Here is a 15,220-nt window from a genome sequence, read left to right on the forward strand (position 1 = left end):
CTGCCATAGCATATTCAAAAGCAGAGACATTACTTTGCCAACAAAGGTTCGTCTAGTCAAGGCTATGGTTTTTCCTGTGGTCGTGTATGGATGTGAGAGTTGGACTCGGAAGAAGGCTGAGTGCCAACGAATTGATGCTTTTGAACTGTGGTGTTGGAGAAGACTCTTAAGAGTCCCTTGGACTGCAAGGAGATCCAAGCAGTCCATTCTGAAGGAGTTCAGCCCTGGGATTTCTTTGGAAGGAATGATGCTAAAGCTGAAACTCCAGTACTTTGGCCACCTCATGTGAAGAGTTGACTCATTGGAAAAGACTCTGATGCTGGGAAGGATTGGGGGCAGGAGGAGAAGGGGACGACAGAGGATGAGATGGCTGGATGGCATCACTGACTCGATGGACGTGAGTCTGGGTGGACTCCGGGAGTTGGTGATGGACAGGGATGCCTGGTGTGCTGCGATTCATGGGGTCACAAAGAGTCGGACATGACTGAGTGACTGATCTGATCTGATCTGTTCTGTGTGTGTTGTTACCATCTCTTCTTAATATCTTCTGCTTCTGCTAGGTCCATACCATTTATGTCCTTTATTGTGCCCATCTTTGCATGAAATGTTCCCTTGTTATCTTTAGTTTTCTTAAAAAGATCTCTAGTCTTCCCCATTCTATTGCTTTCCTCTATTTCTTTGCATTGATTCCTGAGGAAGGCTTTCTTATCTATCCTTGCTATTCTTCAGAACTCTGCATTCAAATGGGTATATCTTTCCTTTTCTCCTTTGCCTTTTGCTTCTCTTCTTTACTCAGCTATTTGTAAGGCCTCCTCAGACAACCACTTTGCCTTTTTGTATTTCTTTTTCTTCAGGATGGTCACTGACTCCTGTACAATGTCAGGAACCTCTGTCTATAGTTCTTCAGGCACTCTAGCAGATCTAATCTAAACAAGGCTGTGGTCCATGTGATCAGTTTGATTTGTTTTCTGTGATTGTGATTTTCATTCTGTCTGCCCTCTGATGGATAAGGACAAGAGGTTTATGGAAGCTTTCTGATGGGAGAGACTGACTGAGGGGGAAACTGGGTCTTATTCTCATAGGCAGGGCCATGCTCAGTAAATCTGTAATCCAATTTTCTGTTGATGCACAGGGCTGTGTTCCTTCCCTGTTGTTTGATCTGAGGTTAAACTATGGTGGAGGTAATGAAGATAATGACAACCTCCTACAAGAGGTCCCATGCCCCCGACCCTGCAGCAGGCCACCACTGACCTATGCCTCTGCCAGAGACTCCTGGACACTCTCAGTCTCTTGTCGGGTCACTGCTCCTTTCTTCTGGATCCTGGTGCACACAAGATTTTGTTTGTGCCCTCCCAGAGTCTGTTTCCCTAGTCCTGTGTAAGTTCTGGCAGCTCTATGGTGGGGTTAATGGTGACCTCCTTCAAAGGGGTTTTGCCATACCCAGGTCTGCTGCACCCAGAGTTCCTGCCCATGTAAGGCCACTGTTGACCCATACCTCCACAGGAGACACTCAAACACTCAAAGGCAGGTCTGGCTCAGTCTCTGTGGGTTCTCCTAGTGTGCACAAGGTTTTGTTTGAGCTCTCCGAGCATCTCTGGCAGTATGGGGTTTGATTCTAAACGTGATTTTGCCCCTTCTGCTGTCTTGTTGGGGTTTCTCTTTTGCCTTTGCATGTGGGGTATCTTTTTTTGGTGGAATCCAACATTTTCCTTTTGATGGCTGTTCAGCAGCAAGTTGTAATTCTTGACTTCTCTCAGAAGATGAGTGCAAGTCCTTCTATTCCGCCATCTTGGATATTATATGAAGGTGAATTTAGTTTATCTAATTAAAGCTGGTCAAGGTAAGTTTTTCTTTTCCTTTTTTTCTTCAAACTGTAAATGCATAAATATTTATCAGGAAGGATTTTATGCATGGTGCTTATCAAAGAGACTGGTCAGCAGGGATACATATATGAGCTTTCCAGGGAGGGACTATAGTACCCCATAGAAACAGCTTGTCTCCAGTACTAGGTGAATGATTTAAGCATTAAACAATTTACAGCAGAAAAAAAACCCCACATCTTGTCAAATTTACTACTCGTGGACTAAAACTAAGGACACATTCCCACTAGAACAGAAATAAACTTTAATTCATTGAAAAGTGCAGCAGTGAACAGGGTCCTATGAAGAGCACTTTCTAAATCAAATGACTCAGATGACACAGAGCCAGGGCAGAAGAACTTCCAGGAACAGATGATGCAAACACAGGAATTTCACAAAGTCAGTGGGACTTAAGTGGGGGTAAAACAAAAGAGCCATATATTCCCACCAAGTTCTACTGGTGCATCAGTTTAAATACTCTTTGCTTCCTCTTAATAAGGATCCTGGACATTTATCTTCTTATGTTAACAACACTAGTCCTTAGACATTTAAAACTAAATTTAAGAACATTTCTCACAGATTAAGGAATAACTTTCCATGAATACCATTACTACTTTGTACAAAAACCCTAATGCTGTCAATTAAAATATACTTTGCAACAGCACTGTTGGTCAAATTCAAAGATTTTGAGTGCCTCAAAAGGCATTCTCTACTTTTCAGTTGTAGGGAATGTTATTGTATCTGAGGGAGGAAGAGCTTTGTAATAGGAAATCTTATAAGGCAAAATCTCTATTCATTCCCAGGACCTCTGTTTATTCCGAATGGTCACAGTTTCCTATCACCATACATATGGACCTGATCTTCCTAAAAGGAAAAATAACCAAAATTCAAATCAGTATAATTAAGAGAGAAATAAAGCAAGCCTTTTGCAATGGAGCCCTTGAACATATCATTCTGAAAATTTTCGGTGCATTATGTGGTCTGCTAGACACTTAAAAATAAATTTTTAACTATAAACTGAGGCTTCTTTATGAAAGATGATTTTAGCATAGATCTAGAATGAAACCAGTCCAAAAGAAAGTCCCATCAGAGGCCATTCAAAAATGAGAGATGCAGTATTTGCTTTAGCAGCACATATACTAAAATTGGAATGATATAGACATTAGCATGGCCCCTGCACAAGGATGACATACAGATTAGTGAAACGTTTCATACTTTTTAAAAATTAGAGATACAAAAAAAAGGGCTTCAGTGTACCCCCCACCCCCTCAACAAAAACAGAAGTCTGCTGAATGTAAGAGCAGCCCACGATCTGAGTCACTCTTATGACTTCATCTGCTTTCAGGAACCAGCATCATAAAATTGAATAATATGACATCACAGTATGAGACCTGGTAAGAGTTGGTTTCTTTTTATTCTGGAATAACTAGGCCAACTTTCATTAATGTGAAAGCTGACTGATTAATGTTAAGAATCAAAGGATAGAATAAAGCCAATACCCATACTCAACATTGTAGTTTGCTTTTAGTTACAAAACTGTTAGAATTTCTTTTCCTAAAATGTTCACGGCAGAGGTATTCATTTCACTTCTAATTACTACCAGGGTTACTGGGATTGTGTGAAGTAAAGGAATAACCCAATGGGTATTAACCTAACATGGAGATCTGAAATTGTGATAGAAAGTTACTTATGGCCATGTCTTACAAAGTGCTAAATGCTCAACCTAGGACCTTACATAAAGCTAAAATCAATAACTGCCTGTGTTGGTCAGATTATAAACCACAGTGTCTCCTCTCCCCTGCTGCCCCACTACCAATTAGCCTTCTTGTGAAGACAATATAAGAAATGGTCTTCAAGCCAAGAGACAGAAATGTAGGCATTCTAAACAGTGAGAAAATGTCAAGATCTAATTTTGACAGAGGAATAGTGAACGAAGCCCAAATTACACAAGATTCCAAAAACTCAGGAAGAAGTTATCTGAAAGGGAAGAAGCTACATAGCTGGTATTTTGTTGTTGTTTAGTCGCTAAGTTGTGTCTGACTCTTTGTGACCCACAGACCAGAGCCCACCAGGTTCCTCCATTTATGGGATTTCCCAGGCAACAATACTGGAGTGGCTTGCCATTTCCTTTTCCAAGGGATCTTCCCAACCTAGGGATTGAACCTGCATTGGGGTCTCTTGCATTGGTAAGTGGATTCTTTACCACTGAACCACTAGGGAAGACCAGTTGGTACTTTACATCAACCCTAAGAAATTCTTATATCTTTTAACAAATGAACTGAATGTCAGCAAAATGCAGAGAGGGTGTCACAACTTCACACATGGCTCCCAGCTGGGCAGGCACTTACTACACCTAACTTACAGCCCTTCATCAACCTGTTAAAAGCCCTACCTACAGAGGGCCCTTGGAAAACACAGCTTTCACTAACCTTTGGAAGTTCTTCTCTGCTGAAATACTTAACCCACTTTATTTTTCAGATCTCAGAAGACACTCCTTTGATACCCCTGGTGTTAACTGGCACTCCATGTGGTTAGCAGTCACTGGCAAGTAGATGTCCATTCCCTTCAGTAACTACCTGGAATTAACCTGTACTAAGAGAGCGCTACTGTTCTATTTTAACAGAGTACCAGTACAGAATTCCCCCCAAATGAACAAATTTTGAATTTGTGACCTTACCATATTTTATGGATATTATAAACAGTGTATTTCTATTAATCTAAAAAACAATGGCCTTTGTTCTTAATCAGATGGTTCAGATCTGATGGTTCTTCAAGCCAGATGATATTAGTATTTTTGATAGTGAAGTGCTCAATCTGGAATGCTATGCAGGTCCTCTTGATTTTAGGTCAAGCTGGATACCAAAAACATCCCCCCCCCCTCAAAAAAAGCACTGTCATTTATCTGAATGGATTTACAAGTCCAGACTTTGACCACATGGGGACTAACCAAAAACTGGCCCCAGGACAAAAAAGGTTTGGTGAGAACAAAGACCTCAGGAGTCTGACAATACCCAGGAGTATTGTCATCAGCTGAATAAAGGAACCAGGGACAGCCACTCCTGACACTCAGGCAAAGTTCACAGTTTAACACATTGCACAAGGAAGTCAGCTGATTGGGTCGCTTTTTCAAATAGGACTTAAAGCCAGTCCAAAGACCCCTTCCAGGCATGGTCTTGAAGACTAGCTACAGACAGCTACTCCAATCACTTCCTCAGAAAGAGGTGAGCAGGGATCCAACCGCAGAGGTACTACAGAAGCTGTTTTGAAAACCTTCGAGTCCTGACACTGCTATGATTGCTAAACATGAAACGAAGGTCAAACCTATACCTGGGGACAGAAAAGGAAAAAAAAACAATGTGACATTAATTGTTATGAGCCACTGAGTACTTCATTCAGAATATTAACTGGAAAGACTGGCAGAAAGGGATACAAAAGGAACAACTAAATCACCAGAAGAGGATCTAGTGGGAAAGTCTAGTACAAAGCAGGAGTTAGTAATTAAGAGCAATTCCATCATAAGTCAGCAAATACAATGAAAGTGAAGAGGAGTGGAAAAACAGAAAACTAATCTTGATAAGTGTTAGGAGGAAAGGTTTGAGCTTTTGTGTGTGTATGTGTGTGTGTGGGAGGCAATCCCTAAAGTATAAAACAGCCTGGTGGAAGAGTCTAGTCCTTGCTTAAAGCCCTTCTAGTATTTTCAAAGCCCTGTCATCTTTTACGTTTAGACACACAGACTGTGGTAGGTATGAGTACAGGCGTGTGCCTCAGACAGGAGGTTGAATCTGGCTCATTATGAACTTAGGTAAGTCACTGACCTCTTCCAGCCATTGATAAAGCAGGAGGGCAATTCATGTAAAATGTCTGGCATACAAAAGCACTTATTTCTCACCTGAGGGGACATCAGAGTCAATGCCGATGGTAACCTGAGTAGAGACCTGGCAGACATAATGAACACAGACTGGCTGGAGGTTGTGTGGTCTGGAAATAACATTGTATTTTATTTTTATTTGCTAACTTGTGGGACAAACTAACTCTCTTAGCACTATTTTAGAGCAGTGGTTGGCCAACTTTGTTCAAAAAGGATCAGATAATAAGTATTTTAGGGTTTGTCAGTCACACAGTCTCTGTTCCAACTAATCAACTTTGTTGCTGAAGTGTAAACGCAATTTCAGGCAATACATAAATGAATGTGTGCATTGTGTTCCAACAGGTAGTGGCTGCAGTGGGCCTGTGATATCTAGTCTGCTGACTCCAACTCTAGAAAATTCTATAAGCCTAAATGTTTAGTAGGTAAGAATAAGCTAAAGTCAAGGAATTTGAAAGAAAACCAGGTGGAGTTTAAATAGCTCAGGCTAACATCAGCAAGGCCAGAATCTAGAATCTTAGCTATAAGCTGTCAGAATGTGAGCAAGACAGTTAGTTATAATTAAAAAAAACAGGGACTTCTCTGGTGGTCCAGTGGTTGTAGTTAAAGAATCAGTCTTAAATTCAGGGGTAGCAGGTTTGATCCCTGGTCGGGGAACTAAGATCCCACATGTCATCCCGCACGAAGAAACTAAGCCAGCATGCCACAACTACTGAGCACCCAGGCAACAACTAAGATCCAATGCGGCCAAATAAATAAATAGACACTAAAAATCAAACAAACCAATTTCATGGAAAAGGGCTTGAGAGATAAGGTGTTGTTGAGACCATCTGGACTATGTATGTGATGGAGCTCCATTAAAGCCTCTGTATAGGCCTCAAGATTCTATTGAGTGGGTGCAGAGATCTACTCATCTTGAGGCTGCCTAAGACAAGCCTCTCATACAAGGAAGCTGAGGCTTGTTGAAGTAAGAAAATGTGCTGAAGATCAACAGTTGTTTTGAGAATGGAGACAAGATGGCAGAATAGAAGGATGTGACCTCATCCTTTCTCATGAAAACACTCAAATCACAACTAATTGCTAAACAACCAAAAGACACTGGAACCTACCAAAAAGATATCCTGTACACCCAAAGACAATGAAGAAACCATAGCAAGACAGTAGGAGAGGTGCAACTGTGATAAAATTAAATTGCACACTTACCAGGTGGGTGATCTACAAACTGGAAAATAATTGTATCACAGAGGTTCTCCCACAGAAGTGAAAATTCTGAACTTTGTGTCAGACTCCTCAGCCTGGGGTTCTGGCGTCAGGAGGAGGAGCCACGAGAGCATTTGTCTTTCAAGGCCAGGGTTTGATCACAGGAAATCCAAAGCACTGGGGAAACAGAAGCTCCACTTTTGGAGGGTGCACACAAGGTCTCAAGTAACTTGAATTGAGACATGGCAGACATAAGGAACACAGACTGGCTGAAAGTCAATCACAGGACCCAGGGGAAAAAGCAGGGACCTCATAGGAGTCTTGGCAAGACCTACCTACTGGTACTGGAAGGTCTCGTGCTGGTGTTGGCAGAGGTGGGGGGCAGCTTTGGCTCACTGCAGGCATGAAGACACTGGAGACAGTAGTTCTGGGGAGTACTCATTGGCATGAGCCCTCTCAGAGGCCACCATTTTTTCAACAAGGCCTGGCCCCCCCCAACAGCCTATAGGCTCCAGTGCTGGGACACTTCAGACCAAACAACCAATATGGCAGGAACACAGTCCCTCCCATCAGTATACAGACTGCCTAAAGTCTTCCTGAGCCTATAGCTGCCCGCTAAACACACACATTGATACAGCACCCCCACCAGAGGGACAAGACCCAGCTCCACCCACCAGTGGGCAGGCATCAGCCTCCCTGACCAGGAAGCTTGCACAAGCCTCTTAGACCTCATCCACCAGAGGGTAGGCAGCAGAAGCAAGAAAAACTGCAACCCTTTGGAACAGAAACCACAATCACAGAAAGTTAGACAAAATGAGACAGCAGAAGAATATGTCCTATATGAGAGAACAAGATAAAATGCCAGAAGAACAGCTAATTCAAATTGAAATAGGCAATATACCTGAAAAATAATTCAGAGTAATGATAGTACAGTTGATATAAGATCTGGAAAAAGAATGGAGGCACAGATGGAGAAGACACAAGAAATGTTTAATAAAGAACTAGAAGATCTAAAGAACAAACAGATGAACAATACAAAAACTGACATGAAAAATATACTAGAGGGAATCTATAATAATAAATGAGGCAGAAAAATGAATAACTGAGCCGGAAGACAGAATGGTGGAAATCACTACCATAGGACACAGTAAAGAAAAAAGAAGGAAAAGAAATAAGGACAGTCTAAGACCACTGGGACATTAACATACCAACATCCACATTATAGGGGTCCCAGATGGATAAGTGAGAGAGAAAGAGCCCAAGAAAATATTTGATGAGATAATAGCTGCAGATTTCCCTAACGTAGGAAAGGAAACAGTCACCCATATCCAGGAAGCACAGGGAGTCCCACACAGGACAAACCCAGGGAGGAATACCCTGAGACACATATTAATCAAACTGACAAAAATTAAAGACAAAGAGAAAATATTAAGAGCAACAAAGAAAAAGCAACAAATAACATACAATGGAATTCCCATAAGGTTATCAGCTGATTTTTCAGCAGAAACTCTTCAGACCAGAAGGGAGTGGCACAATATATTAAAGTGATGGAAGGGAAGAACCTATAATCAAGAATACTCTACCCAGCAAAGATCTTATTCTGATTTGACAGAGAAATCAAAAGCTTTATAGACAAGCAAAAGCTGAGAGAATTTAGTACCACTAGACTATCTTGCAATAAATGCTACAGGAATTTCTCTAGGTGGGGAAAAAAGCCCCAACTGGAAACAAGAAAATTACAAATGAGTCAGCTAACCGATCAAGGCAAATAGAGAGTAAAGGTAGGAAATCATCCATATACAAATATAATATCAAAACCAGAAGCAGTGAGAAGGCTATAAGCAGATATTGGAAAAACATTAGAAATTAAAAGAATAGCAACTTAAAACCATCTTGTTTATATATAGACTACTGTATCAAACCTCATGGTAAATGCAAACCAAAAAGCTACAATAGATACACACACACATACACAAAGGAATCCAAGCACAACACTAAAAAGTTAGTCATCAAATCACGAGAGAAGAGAAAAAAAGAGGAAGGGGAGAAGCAAAGACCTACAAAAATAAGTCCAAGACAATTAACAAAATGGCAGTAAGCATATACATATTAATAATTACCTTAAATGTAACTGGATTAAATGCTCCAACCAAAGACATAGACTGGCTGAATGGATACAAAAACAAGGCCCATTATATATGCTGTCTATAAGAGACCCACTTCAAATATAGGGACACAGAACTGAAAGTGAGGGGATGACAAAAAGTTATTCCATGAAAATCATGACATATCAGACAAGACAGACTTTAAAATAAAGATTATTAAAAGATACAAAGAAGGACACTACATAATAATCAAGGGATCAATCCAAAAAGAAGATATAACAATTGTAAACATACGTATGTACGTTTTTTTCTTCATCTCTATTTCGTTTACTTCTGCTCTCATTTTTATGATTTCTTTCCTTCTACCAACTTTAGGTTTTGTTTGTTCTTCTTTCTGTAGTTGCTTTAGGTGTAAGCAACTAATGCTGCTGCTGCTGCTGCTAAGTCACTTCAGTCGTGTCTGACTCTGTGTGACCCCATAGATGGCAGCCCACCAGGCTCCCCCATCCCTGGGATTCTCCAGGCAAGAACACTGGTGTGGGTTGCCATTTCCTTCTCCAATGCATGAAAGTGAAAAGTAAAACTGAAGTTGCTCAGTTGTGTCCAACTCTTAGCAACCTCATGGACTGCAGCCTACCAGGCTCCTCCGTCCATGGGATTTTCCAGGCAAGAGTACTGGAGTGGGGTGCCATTGCCTTCTCCAATGTAGCCAACATAGGAGTACAAATATAGGGACACAGAACTGAAAGTGAGGGGATGACAAAAAGGTATTCCATGAAAATCATGACATATCAGACAAGACAGACTTTAAAATAAAATAAAAATAAATATATAAGACAAATGCTAACAGCCATAAAAGGAGAAATGCACCGTTAACACAATAAGAGTAGGGGACTTTAACACCCCACTTTCATCAATGGGTCATTCAGATGGAAAATCAATAACAAAATACAGACCTTAAGTGACACTTTAGATCAGATGCACTTAATTGATATTTATAAAGCATTCCATCCAAAAGCAGCGGAAGACACATTCTTTTTAAGTGCACATGGAACGTCTTCCATGATTGATCACATGGATCAATAAATTTAAGAAAATAGAAACCAGCATCTTTTATGTTCACAACTCATGATTCTCTTTATTTCACAAGGAGATTAGAAATCAACTACAAGAGAAAAAAAATGTAAAAATCACAAACATATGAAGGTTAAACAATATGCTACAAAACAACCAACAGATCACTGACGAAATAAAAGAGGAAATAAATATCTAGAGACAAATGAAAATGAAAGCACATCGATACAAAACCCGTGGGATACAGCAAAAGCAGTTCTAAAAGGAGATCATAGCCGTACGATCTTACCTCAAGAAACAAGAAAAATCTCAAATAACCTAGCCTTACACCTAAAGCAACTACAGAAAGAAGAACAAACAAAACCTAAAGTTGGTAGAAGGAAAGAAATCATAAAGATGAGAGCAGAAGTAAAGGAAATAGAGATGAAGAAAAAAATAGAAAACATCAGTGAAACTGAAAAAGCTTGTTCTTTGAGAAGATAAACAAAATTGATAAACATTTAGCCAGACTCATCAAGAAAAAACAGAGTGTTCAAATCAATAAAGTTAGAAATGAAAAAGAAGTTACAATGTACACCACAGAAATATAAAGGATCATAAGAAACTACTGTAAGCAACTATATGCCAATAAAATGGACAACCTGCAAGAACCGGACAAATTCTTAGAAAGGTACAATCTTGAAAAACTGAACCAGAAAGAAATAGAAAATATGAACTATCACAAGCACCGAAATTGAAAATGTGTTTAAAAAACTCACAGTGAACAAAAGTCCAAGACCATATAGCTTCACCAGCAAATTCTAACAAACATTTAGAGAAGAGTTAATGCCTATTCATTTAACATGTATAATATCATATATGAAACGAGTCACCAGTCCAGGTTCGATGCACGATACTGGATGCTTGGGGCTGGTGTACTGGGACGACCCAGAGGGATGGTATGGGGAGGGAGGAGGGAGGAGGGTTCAGGATGGGGAACACGTGTATACCTGTGGTGGATTCATGTTGATATATGGCAAAACCAATACAATATTGTAAAGTTAAAAAATAAAAAAAAAAAATTGCAGAAGAAGGAACTCATTCTATGAGGCCACCATCATCTTGATACTAAAATCAAAGAAAAATACCACAAAATAAGAAAATTACAGGCCAATATCACGGATGAAACTGAATGCAAAAATCCTCATCAAAATACTTGCAAACTGAATCCAACAATATGTTAAAAGGATCATACACAAGTGATCAAATGGGACTTATCCCAGAGATGCAAGGATTTTCCAGTATTCATAAACCAATATATGATATACCACATCAATAAACTGAAGAATAAGAACCATATGATCATCAGAATAGATGCAGAAAAAGCTTTTGACAAAATTCAGCACCCATTTATGACAAAAACTCTCCACAAGAGAGAACATACCTCAACACAATAAAGGTCACACACAACAAACCTACAGCTAACATCATACTCAGCATCAAAAAGCTAAAATATTTCCTCTAAGATCAGGAAAAAGACAAGGATGTCTGTTCTCACCACTTTTATTCAAATAGTATTGGAAGTCCTAGCCAGAGCAATTAGGCAAGAAAAAAATAAGAGGAATCCAAATTTGAAATGAAGAATTAAACTGTGATTATTTGCGGATGACATATACAGAAAATCCTAGAGACCAAACAAGGAAACTGCTAGAGCTAATAAATGAATTCAGTATAGTTGCAAGATACAAATATTAATATACAAAATTTTTTGTTTCTATATAGTAATAAACTATCAGAAAAAATTAAGAAATTTAATAAATAAAATTTAATATTTGTATTTATAATTGCATCAAAAAGAATAAAATAGTGCAGCCTTGGCAAACCAACAAGGTGAGCACAGCTGCCTTCCCAAAAGAATAAAATACCTAGGAATAAGTTTAATCAAGAAGGTGAAAGACATGCATACTGAAAATTAAAAGACACTGATGAAAGAAATTGAAGAATACACAACACAGATAAATGGAAAGATATTCTGTGTTCATGGACTGAAACATTAATATTGTTAAAATGTCCATACTACCAAACTACTATACAGATTCAATGCAATACCTCTCAAAATTCCAAAAGCATCTTTCAAAGAAATAGAACTAACAACCCAAAATTTGGATTAAACCATGAAAGACTCCAAAACAACAGCCAAAACAGTCTTGAGAAAGAAGAGCAAATCTGGAGGCATCATGCTTCATAATTTCCAACTATCAAAGATACATTAATCAAAATTTTATGGTTGCTGTTTAAGTCGCTCAGTCATGACTATTCAGTTGCTCAGTCATGTCCGACTCTTTGTGACCACATGGACTGCAGCATGCCAGGCTTCCCTCTCCTTCACTATTTCCTGGAGTTTGCTCAAACTCATATCTATTGAGTCGGTGATGTCATCCGACCATCTCATCCTCTGTCGCCCCTTCTCCTCCTGCCCTCAATCTTTCCCAGCATGAGGGTCTTTTCCAGTGAGTCAGCTCTTTGAATCAGGTGGCCAAAGTACTGGAGCTTCAGCTTCAGCACCAGTCCTTCCAGTGAATATTCAGGGTTGATTTCCCTTAGGATTGACTGGTTTGTTTACATGCTGTCAAAGGGACTCTCTAGAGTCTTCTCCATCAGCACCATAGTTTGAAGGTATCAATTCTTCGTTATTCAGCCTTTTTTTTTTTTTTTTTATTGTCCAGCTCTCATATCCATACATGACTACTGGAAAAACCAAAGCTTTGACTATATGGACCTTTGTCAGCAAAATTATGTCTCTGCTTTTTAATACACTGTTTAGGTTTGTCATAGTTTCCTATAGACATAAAAACAGACATATGGAGCAATGGAACAAAATAGAGAGCCTCATATATGTATGGTTTGGTAATTTAAGACAAAGGAGCCAAGAATATACAGTGGGGACAGGATAGTATCTTCAATAAACAGCTCTGGGGAAACTGGCAACCACATGCAAAAGAGTGAAACTAGATTACTACCTTACACCATACAGAAAAATTAACTCAAATGGATTAAAGAATGCAAACTTGGCAACCATAAAAATCCTAGAAGAAAATATAGGCTGTATGTTGCTAGACATCAGTCTTGATGATGATTTTTTGGGATCAGACTTCATAAGCAAAAGCAACAAAAACAAGCGGAACTACATCAAACTAAAAAGCTTCTGCACAGCAAAAGGAAATCACTGACAAAATAGAAAGGCAACCTTTCACCCATTCACCTACTGAATGGGTGAAAATTTTTAGAAATCCTATATGAGAAGGGGTTAGTATCCCAAATATGTAATATATATATATATATATATATATATATATATATATATAACTTAATAGCAAAAACCAAAGAATTAAAAAATAGGCAGAAGATGTGAATATTTTTTCAAAGAAGACACGCAGATGGAGAACAGTTACATGAAAAGGTACAGGTATCTTTTCAACTCCACTACTCATCAGGGAAATGCAAATCAAAATCACACTGGAATATCACCTCATACCTGCTAAAATGGCTACCCCAGCAGTCCATTGGTTAGGACTTGGTGCTTTCACCACAGTGGTCTGGGTTTAGTCCTTGGTCTGAGAACTAAGGTCCTGCAACCTGTGCAATGTGGTATGGCCAAAACAAAAAACAAACACAAACAAGCAAAAAACAAGGATGTGAAGAAAAGGGAACACTTGTGCACTCTTGGTGGGAATATAAATGGATATAGTCACTACATAAAGCAGTATGGAGGTTTCTCAAAAAATGAAAAATACAACTACCATATGATCCAACATTCCCACTACTGGGTATTTATCTGAAAATAAAACACCAATTTGAAATTCCACTATCACTGCGACATTATAATAGCCAAGGTGTAGAAAAACATCTATGTATCTAGCAATGGATGCACGGATAAAGAATACATACAAATACAATAGAATACATACGTACAATGAAATACTTTTCTGCCATAAAAAAAGAATGAAATCTTGCCACTTGTGACAATGTGGATACCCCTTGAGGAAATTATGTTAAGTGAAATAAGTCAGAGAAAGACTGATTTCACTTATATGCAGAATTAAAAAGAAACAATAACTGTAACAGGAAAGAAAACCAAGCTCGTATAGGGAGAACAGGTGGATGGTGGCCAGAAGTGGGGTAAGTGGGTGGGGAGTGGGAGAAATAGGTGAAGAAGGTCCCAATGTACCAACTTCCAGTTATAATCCAAGTCATGGGGGTGTAATACACAGCACAGTGACTACAGTTAACAATACTCTGTTGCATGTTTAAAATCTGCTGAGAGTACATGTTTAACATCCTCATCCCAAGAAAAAAAATTTTTTTAACTAGCTTTGGCAATGTATCAGAGAAGGCAATGGCACCCCACTCCAGTACTCTTGCCCAGAAAATCCCACGGACGGAGGAGCCTGGTAGGCTGCAGTCCATGGGGTCGCTAAGAGTTGGACACGACTGAGCAACTTCACTTTCAATTTTCACTTTCCTGCATTGGAGAAGGAAATGGCAACCCACTCCAGTGTTCTTGCCTGGAGAATCCCAGGGACGGGGGAGCCTGGTGGGCTGGCGTCTATGGGGTCACACAGAGTCGGACATGACTGAAGTGACTTAGCATAGCATAGCATTGGCAATGCATGACTAATATAATGACCAAACCTGGTTTACCAAGAGAAACTGGGACCAACCTTTTGCCAAAACCTATCTGATTGTAGGTACCTGGACAGGGCAAAGCTCTCCAGTGGTAGAGGCTAAAATTGTCTGCAGCCTCTCTCTGCCCCTGATACAAGGCCCACTGGTGCATTCAGTCCTCTGGTTTATGAGTACAATTGCTTTCTTAACCTGACATTTTAAGAAAGTCTAATTGATCAACAGCCTTGCAACTGAGGTCTAACTAAAATCCAATTAGCCATGGTCAGGGCACAGGGTAACATATACATAGAACTATCCTTTCTAGGGCTAAGTGAGGCAGGACAGGGAGTCTCTTTGCAGGCTGGCCATTGCTCTCAACTGTGGAAGTAATTTGTGTAACAAGAGAGAACTGTGTACCTGGATATATCTCTTCAGTCTATGAAATACTCTGAAGAGCTCTAAGATTTACAGTT

General features: G+C 39.5%; 1 pseudogene; it reads left to right on the top strand.

Moving 5' to 3' along the window:
• The first annotated feature begins 2,978 nt into the window (after positions 1–2,978).
• Positions 2,979–3,078, top strand: LOC139183406 (U6 spliceosomal RNA; annotated as a pseudogene).
• Positions 3,079–15,220: the final 12,142 nt, after the last annotated feature.

This window comes from Bos indicus, chromosome 5, assembly GCF_029378745.1.
Source record: "Bos indicus isolate NIAB-ARS_2022 breed Sahiwal x Tharparkar chromosome 5, NIAB-ARS_B.indTharparkar_mat_pri_1.0, whole genome shotgun sequence".
Classification (NCBI taxonomy): domain Eukaryota; kingdom Metazoa; phylum Chordata; class Mammalia; order Artiodactyla; family Bovidae; genus Bos; species Bos indicus.